At 43.9% G+C, this 19,459-nt stretch overlaps 1 long non-coding RNA gene across 1 annotated transcript; it reads left to right on the forward strand.

The window, feature by feature from the left end:
* The first annotated feature begins 1,763 nt into the window (after positions 1–1,763).
* LOC134136742 (uncharacterized) lies at positions 1,764–12,187 on the forward strand. The gene is made up of 2 exons (XR_009957529.1): positions 1,764–2,314; positions 5,058–12,187. It is a non-coding gene; the product is annotated as an uncharacterized LOC134136742 (long non-coding RNA).
* The last annotated feature ends 7,272 nt before the right edge of the window (positions 12,188–19,459 follow it).

The raw sequence follows: 19,459 nt of genomic DNA on the forward strand, positions 1-19,459 counted from the left end.
AGGATTCACCTCAACTAATGAGCTGTCTGAAAAATATCCTAGCAGGTTATTTAGGACACATCTGTATCAGTGCTACATGTGCTTAGGACCATTTTTTGACCTTTTTTATTTTGGGGGGGGGGAGGGCCTTAGGCTAGAAATGATGACATGGCTCTTGTCCTTAAACCCACCTAAGCAGATCCTCCCAAATCGGGTGCTGGAGATGGTCCCTGGCCCTGCTGGCCTAACAATTAACATTATGGTTGATTGAATTCAGCTGAGAACCCTCCCTACCACTTAATTATTAGCACATTTCACCTTCCTTCTCTATTCAGTGGAGGAGTATTGATCTTAGAAGGGATATCTAGGAGAACAGTCTCATGGTCAGATCTCTCCTGCCTGGAAGAGCCAGCAAAAGCCCCAAGATGGGGACAAACCCAGCTTTGTGCCGCCCCAAGTCTCCCATCCAGAGGCTGCCTGGCCTCACTCAGTGCAATAGTAACAGGATTGGGGATGTCTCCACAGACTCCAAGCAAAGAAAGGCTCCCAGGGACTGCAGAAAAGCTGGAGGAGGAGACGGTCCCAGCAGCAGGGGAGAGGGACAGTTGTAAGAGGACGGGTGAGTAGGGTTAAACTCTACCTTAAATAGAAAAGTGCAGGTGGATTCCTGGTTCTCAGATATCAGGGCAGTTTCATGAGAAGGCCTAGGGGCCGTTAGCATGACCTACAATGTGCACAGTCTGGCTGACACAAGAAGAAAGCAGCAGTAAAACCCACCATCCCCAGGGCAGCTGCATTCTGCTCCACGCATGCAGGTGGGGCACGCGAATGAGTTCCTCTCTCATCTGTTTGTAGGCACAGAGTGGTCCTCGTGTTTGTTACTATACCCTAACAGTGAGCAATTTGCCAGCACACACGGATGTGCAGACACCCAGCTATCAAAATGCAGATTTGTTGTTATTATTCAGTGCGACAATGTGCAGAGGGCTGCACTCCCAGCCGCCGCGGCGCCACCAAAATGCCATCCGACGCTGACCACGTCCAGTTGCTTTTGAGCCGTGCCGCATTAACAAACCCGGCTCTGAGCACGGTGCTCCCGGGTAACCTCACACGTGGTTGGTAGCTGGCCCTCGTTATGGAGGATGGCAGCGCTGGCAGTGCCGGCGTCATGCTCGGAGAACGCTGGGCTCGTGGGTGTGGGAGGCAGGGAATGTGGGCAGGCTGGTAGAGCCTTGCAAGCAGATGATGAAGCATTCCCTCCCCCTCTGCTCCTGAGACGTCTCACATCCCTCAAGCCCTTCTTCCTCCAAGATAATTAAGGGCACAGGAGAAATTAAGCTAATTCTGCTGGGGCTGTTGCATCTTTTTCATCATCAGTTCTTGCTCCCCTGCTTTCTATACATGTGTAATTAAAGCAGGTTTATCTGTTGTAATACGGAGTGTCTCGTTCCTCCAGACCGTTGTTTCGGGTGGGCTAGTATTGCAGAAGAAAGTCCTTCTAACTCCAGCCCAAATGTGACTCCCCTGGATGCACGGCTCCCCCTACACTTGGGAACCTCCCTCCCTGACCACCCCCCAAACGTTTCTGCTCTAAAGGGCCACGAATCCGTGACGGGTTACGCCAGGTCACCGAGTGACCTTCCCTGCGATCCCTATCCAGCCGGCATTAAATGACGGCCTGTGCCATTTTTAAATGCTGCCATCACGGTCACCTTGGCAACCTTCAAACACACCCCATGCCAAACTGCGACAGCCACTCTCGCTCTGAACCCTGGGGAGAGATTTAGTACAGGCATAAAGCGAAACAGCACCAAAGGGCATAAGGACAGCACAAGCCCGTATCTTCCTCTGCCAGGGAGGGATGAGTCTCGTGAGATTCCCAGCTCCGTTGTGTGACAGCCTGACGTTTCAGGGGAAGTGGGAGAGAGGGAAAACTCTCTGCCTCTTCTCATTTCATTGCAACCCGGTTGCTGCCAGCAGGTAGACCAAAAAGAGGAAAATCTGGCAAGTAGAAGGGAAATGCACTGTTTGCATTGGCAATATTGCTCTTGGATCCCAAAACAGAGGTGCCTCCCGGTGAAGTCATCAGCTCGAAGACCAGACAGGAGCTCATTTGGGTGAACTCTTACTGCAAGTCCTAGAGCTGTGCCTGCAAGCTCCTGCGCTGAGCCACCGACATGGGATTGAACCAGATCCCATCATTTGGAAGGGCATCAAACTTTGATTTACAACCTGCAAGTGATGGTAATCCATCCATGAACTGTGGTTATTTACTGCATATCTTCTTGCCTTTTAGGACTCTGCTTCTCTACTGGATTTACAAGACTCCAAACAGGTAGAGCTTTTTCAACTTCCATGCAGATCTGGGGCTTGAATTAATGCCACTTTCCCTTCCGTACTACCATGATGTCTTAAGTTCAAGGATACAATTATCAGAGTATAAAGAGTCACTCAGTGATAGCTAAACCATGACTACTATCTTTACTACTTCACTTTAGCGTACGTTAAAAATGCAGGATAACATATTCACTTAAATTTCTTTCATTGCAGGTACAGTTGCCCAAACTTAATGGCTCTAAGGCCCATATAAACCCACTTATGAAGACTAAGGATAAGGGTCTTCTGAAAGGGAATAGTCAGCCTAATACTTAGTGTCACTAGTGTCTGTAGAAATAGAAGTTGCAGTGATGGCACTGATACTAAATCCCAAACCTATGCTAAAACCAGGATTATCCAAGTGCCCTATAAGACAGCAGTTTGAAAAAAATATATGTTCTCCTAAGTGGGTTTTTATTACTTAAAATTTCAGATTTAGTGGAAGTGTGTGCATCTCCCAAAGATACTGTTTCAGGTTAGACCAAAACTGAATTTGTTTCTGCAGTTGGCTTTTGTAACCGCACTCTCATAAATGTAACATGAGTAACAATTGCAGGGAATATTGTGGTTGCCTCTGCCAGCGCCTTGGGACTTTACGACAAGGTGGTTATTGATCATAGTAGGTAACAGTCTTATGAACAGCCTTTAGAAAACAATATTATCTTCCACAGATGATGAGGCTGTAAATTAATGGTGATTATTTCCATAATTTTGGAGCTGGTTCCATTTTATTGTCTTTTTTTTTTTTTTTTTTTTTTTTTTTCGAAAGAAATAATCATGGCTTATTTTCATAAGAATGTTGTTAAGATTTATTGGGATGGGAGATGGGAGTGAATTTCAGGGCTCATTTAAATGAAACGTGTTCACAGTCTTCACTGAATCAAAGCCTAAAGCTCTCCCAGCACGCCTTACTTTTTTTCCACTCACGTTTTAGTTACAAGATCCTCAGGGCAGAGATTGCTTGATACGAGTTTTGGCTATGAGGCTGGGTATGTTGTGATGCCAACAGGATGGAGCCTTGTGATAAGGCGCAGCTCTATGTGATGCGATATGTGCTACCAGTATTTGATGCATTTGATCTTGAACCATGCAAAACAAGATGAGCATTGCATTCCTTTACCTTCTATTCAACATATTTTACCACAAGGGCTGTTACGTGGCCATTTGGCTGTGGGAGTGAAAGATTAATATCTACTACAGCAGAGCCAAACCCTGACTGGAGATAATTATGTAGAAGGTATCTCATCCTCCCTGGAGTCAAACTTCTACTAAGTGCTTTTACTCAGCTTCCCAGTTTTGGGGGGAGATAAACTTGCTTGAACATGCCTTCAGAGTTGTAGAACTGTTAATACTGAATAGAGTTGGTTACTCATTTCCTCTCCTATCTACTATCTTCTGCACTTGTGACAATAAGCAGCAATACACGTTGATACTAAATATTTTAGTACTAAATAGAAACTAATACCTCTAAAATTGGAATGAGGATGTTCCTATTGACTCATAGCTTAAAAGCACCAGGAACAAAGGGAAGTTTAGCCATTAAAGTATAGCCTGGAGAGCAAAAAGATGCAGAATCAAGTCCCTGCTATCCCCAGTATTTCTTGGGTGATTAGGAGAGCAAGAGAGTGATGATTAAGCCCAGTGGCCTATCTTTAGGGCTGTCAGACACCGTCCCCCTGCACAGTCAACAGAGGGAAGTAAGGTCCCCTCAGACCCCTTCGACAGACAAGGGAGATTTGTTTCACCTGACATTAAGTATTTTCATAGTAGTGCCCTACAGCTGCACCCCAAGTCTCTTTTACAGCCAATGGTGAGAAAACAGCAGCCCAAGAGCGAAATTCATCTGACTTTTTAGTTTAAGCATTGATTTTAGGATGAAATGAATCACGTTCCAATAGTTCCTACTGCTCTGCATTCCTGTAAGCAAGATGTTTGTTGTGGTTCCTTCTCCCAGTGAAATGTGGGCTATGTTCACAGTCAGACTTCTGGCATTACAAGAGGTGACGGGATTAGTCTGTGTAAAGGTAAAGTTATTTTCTTTTTCCCTCACCGTTACTGAAGAACAAGGGAAGGAACTCTGACAACTAAGACTATCTATTTCTTAGGATTTTTTTCTTTCTTTTTTTTTATTAAGTGATCAAACAGTGCTACTGCAGCAGAAGTAGCTGCAGTATCTGCTTGGGTTGGGTTGCTCTACTATCCCACCTAGTGAGACATACTGTGCGTGGATAGACCTAGAGCAGACAGCAGGTCCCTGACAAGGAACCCCAGGAATGCTTAAAGCCATGTGGACCAGCTGCTTTCTGTTAACACAGTTGGTCATGTCTCCTCCTTTACAGAGAAGAGCAACCTTCCTCCAGGGTCTGTGCTGAAAAGCATTTGCATTTCCTAGAATTGGACAATAAAAACAGAACAAGGATGTAGAAAACCAAACATTCTGTGTTTTTTTTCTTTTAATGGTAGATGGAAGAGATATCGTACAACATTTAGGGAACTCACCCAAACCTTGACACACTCCTTTCAGCAGAGGTGAAAATGGAAATGTGGAAATTGTAGTATGAAATTGTAGGACCTTGTTTATTCTGCAGCCATTTCTTGAAAAGTGTCTTGGTATACATCCGAAGTGCTGATTTGGCATATCATCTTAGGAGAGTACATTTCAGCCATTGCATTTCACTCATTTTTGTGCTTTTCTAATGCAGATGCAGCTGAACTATACCACTGATTCACGTACACACCTCTTCTCATACAGATGATGACTGCATCACATAAGCCGGCACTCTGAAATAGTGCACAGTGAAATAGCACAGCAGTTCTCATTTGAAGTCTATAGTGGGAGAGTAATTTCCAAAAATGAAGAGTAAAGTTCCTAATCCGTAGCAGCTTTTTGCCAAAGAGATGTGGGAGAGAAGAAACAGGATGCATCCTGCATGAATCATCACTGTAACCACCCTGGATTTATTAACTGAAATTATGAGGAACACCGAAAATTATTAAAGCCTCCAAATGCATTGCCTCAGGCACTGGATAATGTAAGATATTACCATAGTCTTCCTTCTGATTTTAAAAGATCAAGGACTAAAAGGATCAAACTTTCATAACTGAATTATTCATTTTTTAAAATGATGGGACAGCTATCATTATCCCACATCCCAGATGGGGGTAATGACACCCCCATGTCCTGGGAACTCACTTGTTCCCCAACACAGGGTTGGGGACAACCTCCTTTTCCCAGCTGATTCATGGTCTAACTTGAATATGTTAAAAGGATGGGACAAAACATTAGAAAGGAGGAAGGAAACCAGGGTCTGCTGAAGAAGTCAGATGGAGAAGACACAATTGTAGAAGCCTGACTGGGCGGTTTCAGCAGCCCACTGGTAAAATAAACCTGTGGCTAGGGTGCAGAGAGGGGCAAAAGTCACCTACGCTGATTCCCAGCTGGTGACCCAGGTGATACGACGTGGTGGCCACGGTCCCATGTCGATTGCATCCTGTACACCACCTGAACAGTAGCCAACACTTTACTTGTTATTGAAAGAAGATGAATGACCAAAGCCCATCAAATTCAGGCACACGCTCTTCACTGAGTCTTCTCAGACTAAAGAAGTGCTGTAGTGCCTCATCCAGAGAGGTCCATGCCACAAGATCTGAAATGCATGTCCCATCTGTCCCTTCTCTGTGGCCATCTGAGCAAGCCCCTATGGTAGAGCTCACAGAAACTAGGGCTCAAGTTGCTCTCCATGTGAACAACACCTGAAAGGGAGAAGATCACACCATGAGGCTTCTGCAGGGAAACATCAAAACAGCTGAGGCAAGAGACAGGAATTTCTCCATGTCTGTGTGTGAAGGAGAGCTGGACTGCAGCTGGAGGTCATTGCAGCATCTGTTAAAACATCTCCTTGGGGGTCCTTCCTCCATACTTTGCTTTATATCCCCATCATAGTCTTCGCGGGGAAGAGGAAAGAGGGCACAAGTCATCTTCATATTGGAAGCGGTACTACTGTGCCCCCCACCAAGCCCTGCCTGCATGAACCATTTACTCTACCTATTCCAGTCCCTGCTGGAGCTTTTGGTCTTCCCCAGAAGCAGTCACTGAAATCCAGATATCCAGGGACTCTGTATCCAGGGGCTCTCTCCAAGCTGCAGGAGTATGAGGGACCCCTGTTTCTGCGGGACAGTAGCAGGACTATTCTTGCCTTTTAAGGCATATACATCCAGTGTCCCCTCTCCCCACAGCCTTGTCCCCCAGTATTATACAAGCTCATTCTTGAAGCCTGGGCCAGTAGATTACAATCGTGTTCAGCTCAGTTGTGCCCTAGCTGCCATGAACCTAAAATAAAAATACATGCTATCCTCAAAGGCCAGTCCTGGTTCTGCAGGGCTCCCCTTGGGAGCTGGCTCTTGAAGGCTCCTGGAGGGAAGTGATATCCCTGCCTGTTGCTTTCCTTTGCTGATTATATGTGAATCTCTGCTCCAGGTCCCAGTTCCTCTAGTCACCTGCTCAAGTTCCCCTTTTCATTGGCCTTGGACATTTTTGCAGTCTGCAGAGTTGAGTGCTCTTCCTGCACTGGTTCAGCCCTGCTAGCTCCCTTTGAGGTCACAGCACACAGTCATTTTGTTGCTCTCCATTTGCCCTCTCATGACCTGGGCTTCTGGCCCTGCTCAGACCCGTGCAAATCTTCTGGGAGGAAGTGATTTGAGCAATATTGTTCTCAATGGAGCAGGAATCACCGCAGTGCCCCAGGGTGAGAAATCCTGTTGCGTGTCAGCCCAGAGCTACAGCCTCAGTGCAGGAAACTGCCCTGGAACAAGAGTGAGGAAAAGCTTTGCTCAGTATTACATCAAAGACTCAGCGTGGAAGGTGAGGCACAAGTATGGGAATATAGCCCTTGCCTCTGTCTGGGCTCAGTTAACTGCTAGGTCTCTTCCTATACCTCTTCTTGCTAGCTCTCTTCACTGATGGAGCAATAAGAAGAGCAGCAGAGATGAAAATGTGCCTCCCAGAGGGGTCTATTCTTCCTGAGCAGATCTCTGTATATTAAGATAACAATATGTTCCCTTCACAATTCAGAGAGGCTGAGAGAGGCTCAGGCAGGGAAGCTCAAAACTAAATTAGCAGCCAGGTCATTTCCACTTCAAGCTGACAGAGCTCAAGCAGAGGAAGGAGAAGGACTGCTTGTTGATTTTTTCTCCTCAGCTCAACAGGCACACTGACATTGCAGCACCCTGTAAAATATGTCAGATGTAGGTCACTGTCTCCGGGACTGAAATGGCCTAAGTTGCGGCATTTATTTAAAGATAAATGCCTCCTCTCAATGAAGCAGTTTCTATATGAATGAAACAATGCTGCAAAGCCTGGAAATGATGAGCATGGATTTACCAGGGAGGAGAAAAAAAGATGAGGAGGTCCCAGAAAACAGGCTAAAAGGGATAGACCAGGTAGTCTATCTCCCATCTATGCGGTTCAGTTCTAGGCTCGGTTTGATTGCAGGCTCTCCCCACAGTCAAAGGTGTTCAGTTGGGAAGGCTGGATACCTACTCCCTGCTGTTTTTAAAGATGAATATTAATGTGGTTAATTGCAAGTCATCTAGGCACTGTGCCAGGACTAAAAGGTATCTACTAAGAAACTGCCAAAAAACATTGTTAATCAGGACCTAGGAAAAAAGCCAGACACAAAAATTTATGGTGCTTATCTCTGCAATAATAATTTCACAGTAGTCACCCGAGGACGAGAGCAAAGGTCATCGCTTTTGTATCAGCCGGAGTTTGTGCAATCCTTTGTTTCCTTTTGTGTAAGTTTGCCCTGCATATTTGATGCAGACGACCCTACAAATGAATGCAAAAATCTGGCAGTCCATGTTGATCCATTTGCTCCCATTCTTTGCTCCAGACCAAAGAATAGCGCAATGTGGAATCAAAAACCTCCCTAGCGTTGGTCAAAACTCAACCCAGATTCTAATTCAGGAAAAAAAGCAGGTTTTGCCTTATTTTAAAGGAGTTATCCATAGGAATGGTTCAATGAACTTCTGTGTTGTTGCAGCTGCATTGAATACTATCTATAGTCACAATAGGCTAAATAAGTATTTTGTGCAAAGGCAACAGCCAATTTCACCTTAGATTTCCTTCCTTCCAGCAGGAGGGGAGACCAGCAAGAGACCTGTGGAGACCTCTGCAAATAAATGAAAGGAGATGAGGCTCTTTTTCGCTGTTATTTCCTGGTCATATAGTAGAGGCAATTCTAAGCCAAATATACAGTTTGCTTCTTGTCACAGCTGCCGAGATTTACAACCTTAAAGTGAGGCTCAGCTTTCAGATAATTTCCAAACCAGCCCCATAAAATTAATTGACTATCCCAGAATATTGGCTTTGGATGTTATTTATTTTTTGGGTGAAGTTCTGGTCCCAGTAATTGCAGAGAAAACCTTGAAAACATGATCTCTGTGAGCCTTCGTGACTCAGAGTGTGGGATTCAGCTGCCTACGCACAGGAGCCTTGTGCCATCTGAGATGCCCTTGTATATCTGAGACATCCCACAGTGTTGGCAAAGTGACACACAGCCTAAGGAAGGCGTGTACTCTTCAGAAGCAAGAGCTGGAGTCTGTGGGCAGATATCCTATAGCATCTAAACTGGTACTAAGAAACTACGTTTAGACAACTGAATTAAGCCCTAATTCACAAATTTCAGATACTTCCAATCAAATCAATCAACCAGTCCATCAGTTTCAGGAGATATTTCCAAATCTTCAGATTTCATGTTCATGGAAGCAATTTGAAGTACTATTTTCTATGTTCAGGACTGTGTTACAAACACACTATTTGCTTCACTAATGCTTCAGACCATACTGAAGTATTCAACTGGCCCAGACTGCTTGCTTTCCACCTTGTCTGTTAACTTCTTGGTCTCCTTCTTCTGGTCATTCTGACACTCCATCTCAACCATGGAACATATATATTTCCTTGTCTGATTTCCAGATTGCAAGAGAAAAAGTAGAGATTTTCTGTGCAAAATGCAGAGGCAAAGATTTTCCACAAGGCGAGGTGGAAGAGTGTGACATGCTTTATGGAGCCCTGAGGTGCAGCAGAAGGGGCTGGCACACAAACCATCAGCAGCTCCTGGGCAGCATTACCTCAGAAAGTCAGAGCCTTCATGGAAAAGCAGGATATTTTTAGTTTACCAAGTTTATTTAAATCATATTGGTGTACATTAAAATTATAGTAATTATCCCACCTTCTCATGTGGGATTCTGTGCAGTGAGGGATTGGTGGATTGTGTGCTGATGGAGTCATCTCTGATGAGGTCCCTCTGCAAAACAGAATTATTTTGTTTCCACATTTCACAGCTGCAGCATTCTTGGCCTATTAATATTTGACAGTTGAATATTGGGATCTTTTCACATCACACCCTTCTCTCCCCAGAGTCCGCCTCTCATGGCTCGCAGCACCCCAGACAACTGTCACAATGCAAATTCCCCAAAGGACTGCATTTACACACTCCTGGAGCTGTAAGTTTACACATTCAGACAAGGCTGATGTTTTCTTTACAGCAGCATTTAACTTCTGAATTATTTCTCCTTTCCTCTATACGACTGCATTGTGGTGCCATGCAAAGAAACCTGGCATCTCCCAGCTCCTTGCTCTCTGCTCACTGCCCCACCAGCGAAGGGCTGGGAGGGTGACTTCACTACAGGAGCACAATTTAAACAGAGATGTTAAAAAATGTAACATATTACACCAAAAAAAAGGATACATTCCCTTTTCAGATCAGAAGTTTCATATTTCCGATTGCAAAAATAAAAAGAAGGGGGCGGTTGAATGAAACAATCATTTTCCTTGGCAGAGAAGACATTTCCCTTGTCAATGAAGTCACCACCAAATTCTGGATTATCTCTGGTTTTAATCCTGCTTTTAAGAGTCAGCGCTTCTGGAGAATTTAACATGGGTCTTCTGATGGTGGCAAGTGATTCTCATTCTGGCTGCCTGAGCATGGATATTTTTGGAGGACCATCAGGAACCACTAGGAGGAGATCTGGTCTATCACCTCCTCCTGAGACAGATCTACGCTCCTTGGGAGCTACGCTATCCCCACTCATCCAGACTGCAGATCCACCCCTCCATTGCCCCCTCACCTCCTTCAGCTCACATCGAGAAGTCCCTATCAACCCCCATCTGCACAAAGGAAACCTTGCCAGCATGTGGCCCTTCCCCTCACACCCATGTTTTCTGGCCCTTTCCCGGCTCTTTTTGTAGCATGTTCCTGATTATCTCTCTGAATGCTGCAGAAAAATGCTGCTTTTCCTGAATACTAAGTAAGGAAGAAAAAAAAAACCACACATTTGCTTCCTAGACTATGTTTATTTTCCTCTGGCTTGAAGTTCACTGTTACCGCTGAAGGATTTTGTGACCTGTGGAGATATTTGATCCAAGTGACCTCTGGTGTTTGGAACGCTGATATGATCCCATAGCAAGTTTACTCTTACACACATCTTATATAGCTATCCATCCATATATCCATATATACAACTATCTTCCTCTTTATCTTTCTCATTCCCGTGCTATCTGATTGGTTTTTGGCTTTTCTTATACTTCTTTCATTGAATTAATATATTTTCCCCAAAGATGTTTCCTCACTCTCCAAGATTTTCTCCTTTTGCACCCTGTCATTTCTCTCTCCATCCTGTCTTCTCCAGATCCATTCCCCTTCCCTCCATGCTGCCCATTTAAAGTTGTGCTGTGTATTCAGCATAACATATATATTTAAGTGGGATGATTTCCACTAATGTAAACAGTCTGGCCCATTAATTTCAATAGTGGAGCTGACAGCTCGGGCCTGGAGTTTCATTGCTTAGTGACACATGAGTACAGCTGCTTGAACTTGATGGGTAACTGTTTCCAGCGCTTAGCTGCACATCTGCAGGAGGAAGGAAATACTTTCTGTAATACTGGAAAAAACAAAGCTGCCTAGATTCCTCCCCCCTCTCTTTCCCCAGATGATGATATTCATCATTCAAATGTTTCAGCCGAGTGGGTGTTTAATTCAGAATTTGAAGGGGGACATTTATGATGCGTTACTAGTTTTGTTGTCAATTCTTTGTGCCAACCATCGCGTTGTTGCCTGGACCAAGGATTCCTTCAAAGCCCACAGTGTACTGGGATATATTCAGTAGCACTGGGCAGTCTTGGCACGTTCAGAACCGATTAGTTGTTTATTACACCTGAGATCCGTTTCTCTCCTCAAGGAGATTGCTATATCGACAGAGGAGAACCAGCAATGAGATTTCTTTTAGATGGATCTAGCTTGAATATACCATGCCATGTATGGGCTAGGGTCTGAGACATAAGCTTTACTCATGGCCACCTTGGATTGTGAAGACAAAGTCAGCAAAGCTTCAAGATTGACCTAAACTTTTCAGGGTTTCGCTTCCAGTTGTTCCAAGAAAATGTGTGATTAATACCACAAGCTGCTCCAGCTTTACTTCCTCCAAGTGACACAAATGTTGTCATCCACCACGTCATTAGCTACCTGGAAAAACTGAGCTACCTGTTGCAAATCTTTTGTACTGCAGCCTGCTGGCTAGCTGTTTTCTCACATGCCGACCTGTGTGTGATCTTCACTTGGCAGCTGCGCAGCAGGGGGAAACAGGCTGTGAGTGCCACACTTCTGGTAATATCCATGCAGTGATGATCATCAGCTCAAACCATGGTGAATATGGAAAGAAAGGAATTGCTTTGAGAGCAGGGCTGTTACTTTCACTGGGAACATAAAAAAAAGCAAATCTTCTGAATTACATGCTACTGTCTTCCTAAGTATAAACCACAATTTTCAATCTCTAATGTTGCTTTTTCTCTTTCTCATCAAAAATCAGATGCTGAGGATATTGACCTGTCACTAGCTAGATAACTCCTGCCACAGCATGCACCCTCAGCTTTATCTGGAAATGGAGAATGAACAGAGGCCTAGACATTTCCAAAGTGTCTATTCGCAGAAAATGTTTTCCAACCTCCATAACAATCATCCAGTGGGATTCAGAGAGGTCCTTTGAGTGTTGGCTTATTTTTTAAAACAAAATATTATTTGGATTTTTGTTGTCTTCTTGCAATGCACTAGGTAGTTTAGTCTTCTTTTGTATATCCTAACAACTTCAGGTCAGACGTCAAAGACAGTCATGGGCTTGGACTTTAGACCACCAATCTGTCTAGATCACCAGTAAGGAAATTCATAGTGAAAAGCTGCCTAACAAGCCTACTGTGAAGGTCTCCAAAGTAAAGGGCTTAGAGAACACAACATCTTGTACACGATTCCTGCTAAATGAGAGCAAACACGCTCACAGGCCATATTCCTGAATACAGGCTGAAAAAGTGTAAGGATGTGAGCAGCTGTTGAATTTGGCCCTGCTTTCAGCAGCAGAGTGGACTGAATGACCTCCAGAGGTCTCTTCCAATCTAATTTTTTCTATTATTCTGGAGTCCCATGATATCATTTCCTGAATCTAGTTGTAAGCTGAATTGTGGAGCTGCTAAAATGCAGGAGGCTACAGCGTTCTGACCTTTTGTTCAGAGATCTCATGAGACACCTCATCATTCCACTATACTACCAGGCTCTGATCCCTTCTCATAGAATCATAGAATCAGTAAGGTTGGAAGGGACCTCTGGAGATCATCTAGTTCAACCTCCCCGCTCAGCAGGGACACCTAGAGCATATTAGACAGGGTTACATACAGGCAGGCCTTGAAGATCTCCAGAGAAGGAGATGCCACAACCTCTCTGGGCAACCTGGGCCAGTGCTCCGTCACTCCCACAGGGAAGAAATTCCCCCTCACAGTCAGGCAGAACTTCCTGTGCTTCAGTTTCTGCCTGTTCTTCTGTTCTGTCACACAGGGAAACTGAAGAGAGTTTGTCCGCATCCCCTTGACACCCTCCCTTCAGGTACTTCTCTACACTGATAAGATCCCCCCTCAGTCTTCTCTTCCCCAGGCTGAAGAGGCCCAGCTCTCGCAGCCGTTCCTCATAGGGCAGGTGCTCCAGCCCTCTGATCATTTTTGTAGCCCTGCGCTGGTCTCTCTCCAGTAGCTCCATGTCTCTCTTGTATTGGGGAGCCCAGAACTGGACACAGTACTCGAGATGAGGCCTCCCCAGGGCTGAGTAGAGGGGCAGGATCACCTCCCTCGACCTGCTGCCAACACTCTTCCTAATGCACCCCAGGAGACCATTGGCCTTCTTGGCCACAAGGGCACATTGCTGGCTCATGGTCAGCTTGTCATCCACAAGCACTCAAAGGACATGATGAAAGTGGGAATCCAAACAAAATAGATCTGGCAATGCTATGTTTCATAGACATGGTGTGTTTTTCCTAAAATACACAAATCAGGTCTGGGTTAAAAAAAAAATCATTTTTTTTTCTTGAAGTCTGGGACTGCTTAGCCTTGAGAAGAGAAGGCTGGCGGGGGCATATTATCAGTGTTTATAAATATCTGAAAGGATGGTGTAAAGAGGATGGGACCAAACTCTTTTTCAGTGGTGCCCAGTGATAGGATGAGTGGCAATGGGCATAAATGGAAACACAGGAAATTCCACTTGAACACAAGAAAACACTTCTTCAATGTCAGGTTGAATGAGCACTGGAACAGGTTGCTCGGAGAGTTTGTGGACTCTCCATTCTTGGAGATATTCAAAACCCAACTGGATGTGGTCCTGGGCAACTGGCCCTGGCTGACCCTGCTTGAGCAGGTTTTTTGAACTAACTGCTCTTCAGAGGTCCCTTTCAACCACAACCATTCCGTGATTCCATGGAAAAGCAATAGTAAGCAATATCATCCTGTAGCTGATCAACCAGACTCAAAGAGTCATTTAACTGATCCAGAGTACATATTTGCATTCAATAATATGGTCGTTTATTGTACCTTGTGACTTACCGAAAAGTGAATAAAACTTCTCCCTTCCCTATATTCCAGAAAAGTTTCCTTTCAACACAGTAGCTATCTTCAGGCCCAGAAGTTTCTTCCTGATGAGCCTGGATTTTTCTAGAGAAAACTACTATGTATTTTGTGACTTTGATTTTGCATTTCTGAGCTGCAAAGAGCCCAGGTCAGGGGCAGAAGGGAAGAGGCTTTATTTTCCTTAATTCTGATAAGGAAAGTTTAGGTTTCACGAACATTGTTGCTCCCTGACTGCTGAGACCCCCTAGAGAGCTGATTGGCAAGTTTACAGTAACATTAAGCTTGAGCCAAACTCTGCATTCACAGCTTTAACACTACATGTCCAGGCATCTCTTTCTTCTTGATTTGGTCCAGGATGGGAGACTAGATGGTTCTTGGATGTGATCACATCTTACAATTAATTTGGGTTGAAATAGTCCAAATCCAGCCTGTAATGGCGATGGATTCAACCTACGCTTGGACTTCTACTGTATGTAAGGGGATCCCAGAAGGACTTCCTTAGATGGAGCCCTCAGCATTTAGCAAACTAAATCTGAGCTCTAGTCTCAGGAGGAGGAGATCGAGTGGTCTAACAAAAGTCTGCTCAGCCATGTTTTCAGAGCTTGTATCTATTCCCACCAGCCTTTAAAGTATCTTTAAAGCTTTACTGTTCTAGCTGACTTCTTGCACAAATCTAACACCGTCTAGATGTGCTGAACCCAGGAACGCTGAACATTGCTGCCCTTAGATTTACTGTCCCAGATCACTTTTGTGATTTCAGAGTTGTCTGATAAGAACAAAAAGATTATCTTTTCTTCTGAGCCTCTTAGTCTCAGCCCACTGATCTGAATATGCTGCTATTTCATCTCCCTACTGCTTCTCCCAGAAGACACAGAACAATGTTCATCTGACTAATGGTCTAAAATAGTTCAGACAAGATCAAATGACTCATGCTGTAGAAATGACCCATCCTCTCCATAGAGAGAGACTAGCATGATTTTCTTTTGAAGATATCTATGCTATGGACATCTAAAGGCTAATGAGATGAATCCCAGTCCAAGAAATTCAAGAAGACTACATCATTGTAGCACCAAGGAGATTAGAATATCCATGTTGTTCCTCATCTTCATTTTCAGCTAATATGAGCTTGTTTGATCTTTGCAGAGCAATATAATGAATGTATATTGCTCCCTTGATTGTCGCTGACTTTGAATAGGGATCTGAAAGACACAATGGGAAAGGAGTTAGGCTGCCTTAAAGCATGGACCACATGGAAAATTATTTATTTGCCTGTTTATGTCCTGTAATAAAAATACACAAACAAAATCTTCCTTCTTCCCCTCTTAAAACTCTCAATTTATGTTCATAGCTAGTTTATATGATCTGCTCAGCCTATTTACAGTACACATGGTGTTTCAACAATTTGTAAGCATTTGGAGAACTTCTGTGGCACAGACAAATACTGGCGCCCTGTTACTGCAGATAGGGAACTGAAGCATGCACAGACCCAGCAGCTTGCCAAAGTCATAGCCAGAGTAGCATTTCAGGTTCAGAGGAACAAACTTGGAAAGATCTTCAGAAGACTTGAACTTTAGAGGATCAAAGTCCAGGGGGCATGCCTGCCTTACAAGTGTCATGTTTATGGTGTGTTGCTTGTTTCTCCCTCTCTCATACATTCCTTTTGTTCAAACAGCAAGTTCCTTGGGTCAGAGGAAGTCTCTTCTTACAAATTTTTGCACTCTGCCTAGGATAAAAGGCTCTTTCTCTTGAAAAAGAGACACTTTGCAACACAGACACTTTGCAACACCCTTCCTAATTCTAATGATCTGTGGGGGAGGGGGCAGAAAAGATAGCCATAATTTTTCTGAGCTTTGGCACTCATCAGCAACTGATAGCACTTCCTCCCTCCCAAAGATGCAACAGGTGAGTGACAAATTTGACAGTGATGTGTAGGGTGAGCTAAACTCTGCCACAGGACTGCTGCAGTACCAATCAGGGCAACGGGCTTTACCTCCTCCCTGCAAATGGCATCACTGCACCGGACAGAGGAGAAATTGCAAATGAACATCATTTGTGAGTCTTGCAGGGCAGAATTTGCCCCAAAATGAAAAGGAAGGTGGAAGTTTTAATGCCTTCTGCTGCTTTAGAAGCTTCTGCTGCTAGCCAATTGGCAACTGCTTTTGTGCGTCAGATGTGTTTGTGCCATGAAGAAGCATTGCATGCCCTAACTTAACCACCTAATACGAGCTATCAAAACGTCCAGCTGAGACTGAGCGCTAAGCTCCATGTGAGGGAAGGCTAGAATCAGCTTTTCAGGCTGAAGGGATGATAAAATAGTGTTTTGGCGAGAGATCACATAAAAAAGCAGGTCAAAGAGGGCAGGCAGTCTGTTGATAGTCGACTTACTCATCTTGCTATCTGAGTACTTTCTAGAGCACCTGACAGTATGTGATACATCTGCCCTCGCAGTTACCTCTGGGAGTGGTGAGAGGCTGTTACACATATGGAGGCAGGACCTAGTGGCTCTATCTGGCTCAGCTCTGACTTCACTCATTTTTCTCAGGCTAAACCCTGGGCTTTTCTTCCCCTTAATTCAGCCATCTCTGTGGAACAGATGAATTATGAGGGGGGACAGGCCACCGTTTTGGTCAGGGGTGGTCCAGAACTACCAACTCCACCATTTAAAATGATGATTCACATTCCCCCAAATGATAGGTGTTGAAAATGGTAAAACTGACATTTCTAAGTCCTGCAGGTTCCCTTTTATCAGGGCTGGAAACATACTTTTTAGAAAATGAATATCCAAAGAGTTTGGTAATTGCCTCACTCCAGGGAAACTGAAGAACAGCAACAAATCTCATTGATCTCCCTGTGACAGCTAGGAGATATATTTTACTTTCTATCTCATCAATGGTATCTAAAATGCCACATCCATTGGATATATGCAATTCCTGATGAAAGCTGAAAGAGAATTGACCCTCAGGTTGAATATGCTGACCTTTGCATTTTTTTACTGTCTTTTATTTCTGAGTTAAAAAATAAATCTGATGATTTTATGCAATGCATTTTTTCTTCCTCTCATTTTATTCTCATATTCAGCCTATTGTGTGTTGACTTTAGTTACTATAAATGCAATAAAATGAATGCTACTCTTATGTATCCATATTGATGTTTCACTGCACAGCATTTCCAGCAAGTCCCTGGAGAGACTGAGAAGAGGAATTCCTCAAGTCTGTTGCAAAAGCATACTGAATATTGGAAGTATTATTAGCTTCCAGTAAGGCCAGAAAGCAAGTAGTGTAGCCCTAATTTACATGAGATCCTCCAGTGCTGTGTTTTTGATAAACCAGTAGCTTCCACAGTACTGTGACATAAGCTTTGAGATCTGTTAAGGTTTCAGAAGATCTCAGAATGGCCAGGTCTGGCTGACCAAGAGCTAAGGACTCCAGTCTTCCACCAAAGCCACTGCTGGAATTAAGTACTATATTGCATGAACACCGATGAAGTCCCATCTCAACTTTAGGGGTAACCAGGATGAAGACCCAGGCTTAAAAGTTACCCCAAAAGCTTCAATCAGTATTCAGCTGCTAACAAGGAAAGGATATTCATATCAGAAAAATGTGCGATGGATCTTTCCAATTGTTTGGGCTTTTTGTGTCCTTTTTCTCCACTGATGTCAAGCACAATGTAGATCTGTTCTCAGGCAACACATCCTTAAAAATATGATAATGCTAAAAGTCGCAACAATACTAATGTCCGCTGCTATAGCTTTACAAGCTACAGAAAACAAGTATGACTACTAATTCCAGCAGGACTTGATTGTCTGAATTTCTCTCTAAGGCCATTACGTCCTTGGCAGACATTGCCTCTTCTATTTTTTTTCCCCCTTTGGCTACCATTCATTCAATGTCTTCTCTGGAGGGAGATGTTAATGGTCAGATGAACAAGATAGCACAAGTGCCCAGAATGGCTATGCCCAGGAGCAGAGAGACGTGCAGTTATTGCAGAACACCATCACTGGGCTGAGAGGCGCAGCCAAGAGCAGGGAGGACTTTGATAGCTTTACCTAAATCTTCACAATGCAATGGTGACCTGGGCTGGAAAACAGCTTGCAGATTCACACTTACATTTCAGCATCACAAAGGAGCAAGTCAGTTGCCTAAATATAGATGTCTAGTGTCATTTGAGATGTTCTAGAGTATTCAAGTCATCCACATGTGCCTGGCAGATATGGCACTAGGTTTACAGGAGATTTGTGCCTTTCTGGAACTGTAGCAAGAGGCCAACATCACATGACATCAAAAATACCACAATCTTTTATATTAAGTAACTGAATAATGCTTTAATGCTGGTCGTCTGCATCACACAACCACTATTAACTGTATTAACTTCATCTCCATTGATTGTAACAGCAGCTGAGACACCTAGATCACATGGAAATATCTGCATGAAGAGACTTAATTTAATGTCTCTTAATTTTGTCACTGTATTGCAATCATGGGGCTCCATATACAATTATTTCTCCACATGCAGAAGGGATGATTGTACCCAGGGAAGCATGGAAGTTGTTATCAGTAATATTCATTGAAGTCTCTGCTGAGAAGAGGGGCAATACAAAGTCAAATCCTCTGATTCAGAGCAGTTTGCTACTCTCCTGCTATAGGAAACACTTTCATATGTCTGTGCTAGCAAGTTTCTCATTTGGTTTATCTCCCTTGTAGATGTCTACCTCTAAGCTTGCAAGTCTGAGCTGGTTTTACCAAAACTATCTGAACAGTCTGGGCAATGGAAACCAGAACACAATTTATCCTGGAGTTGGCATCTAAAGCAGAGCAGATGAATCATGTCTTGTAAGTGTGCTTTTATCTATTGGCTGAAAGAGGAACCTGTGACAGTAAGTTCAGAGAGAGACATTTGCACTGGAACCATCTAAAGTTAGGTGAGATGAATGCCATCTCTCATTTCTGAACCACTTCTACCCTCAAGCATGTGAATGAATGAGGTAGAGTTGTAAGCACAGCTCAGGAGGGATCTTCTCTGCCTTCACGCAGACGGGTGCCAGAGCCCAGAGAACTATTGTGGGTGGGAGTGAGCCCATCTGAACAGCTTGCTGCCACCTGGCAACCAGGCTGAAAATGAGAACCAGATGGCAGGATGTGAGCCCTTGATTAATAATAGTATTAATACATA

The sequence above is a fragment of the Rhea pennata genome, chromosome 2 (assembly GCF_028389875.1).
Source record: "Rhea pennata isolate bPtePen1 chromosome 2, bPtePen1.pri, whole genome shotgun sequence".
NCBI classification, from domain to species: Eukaryota; Metazoa; Chordata; class Aves; order Rheiformes; family Rheidae; genus Rhea; species Rhea pennata.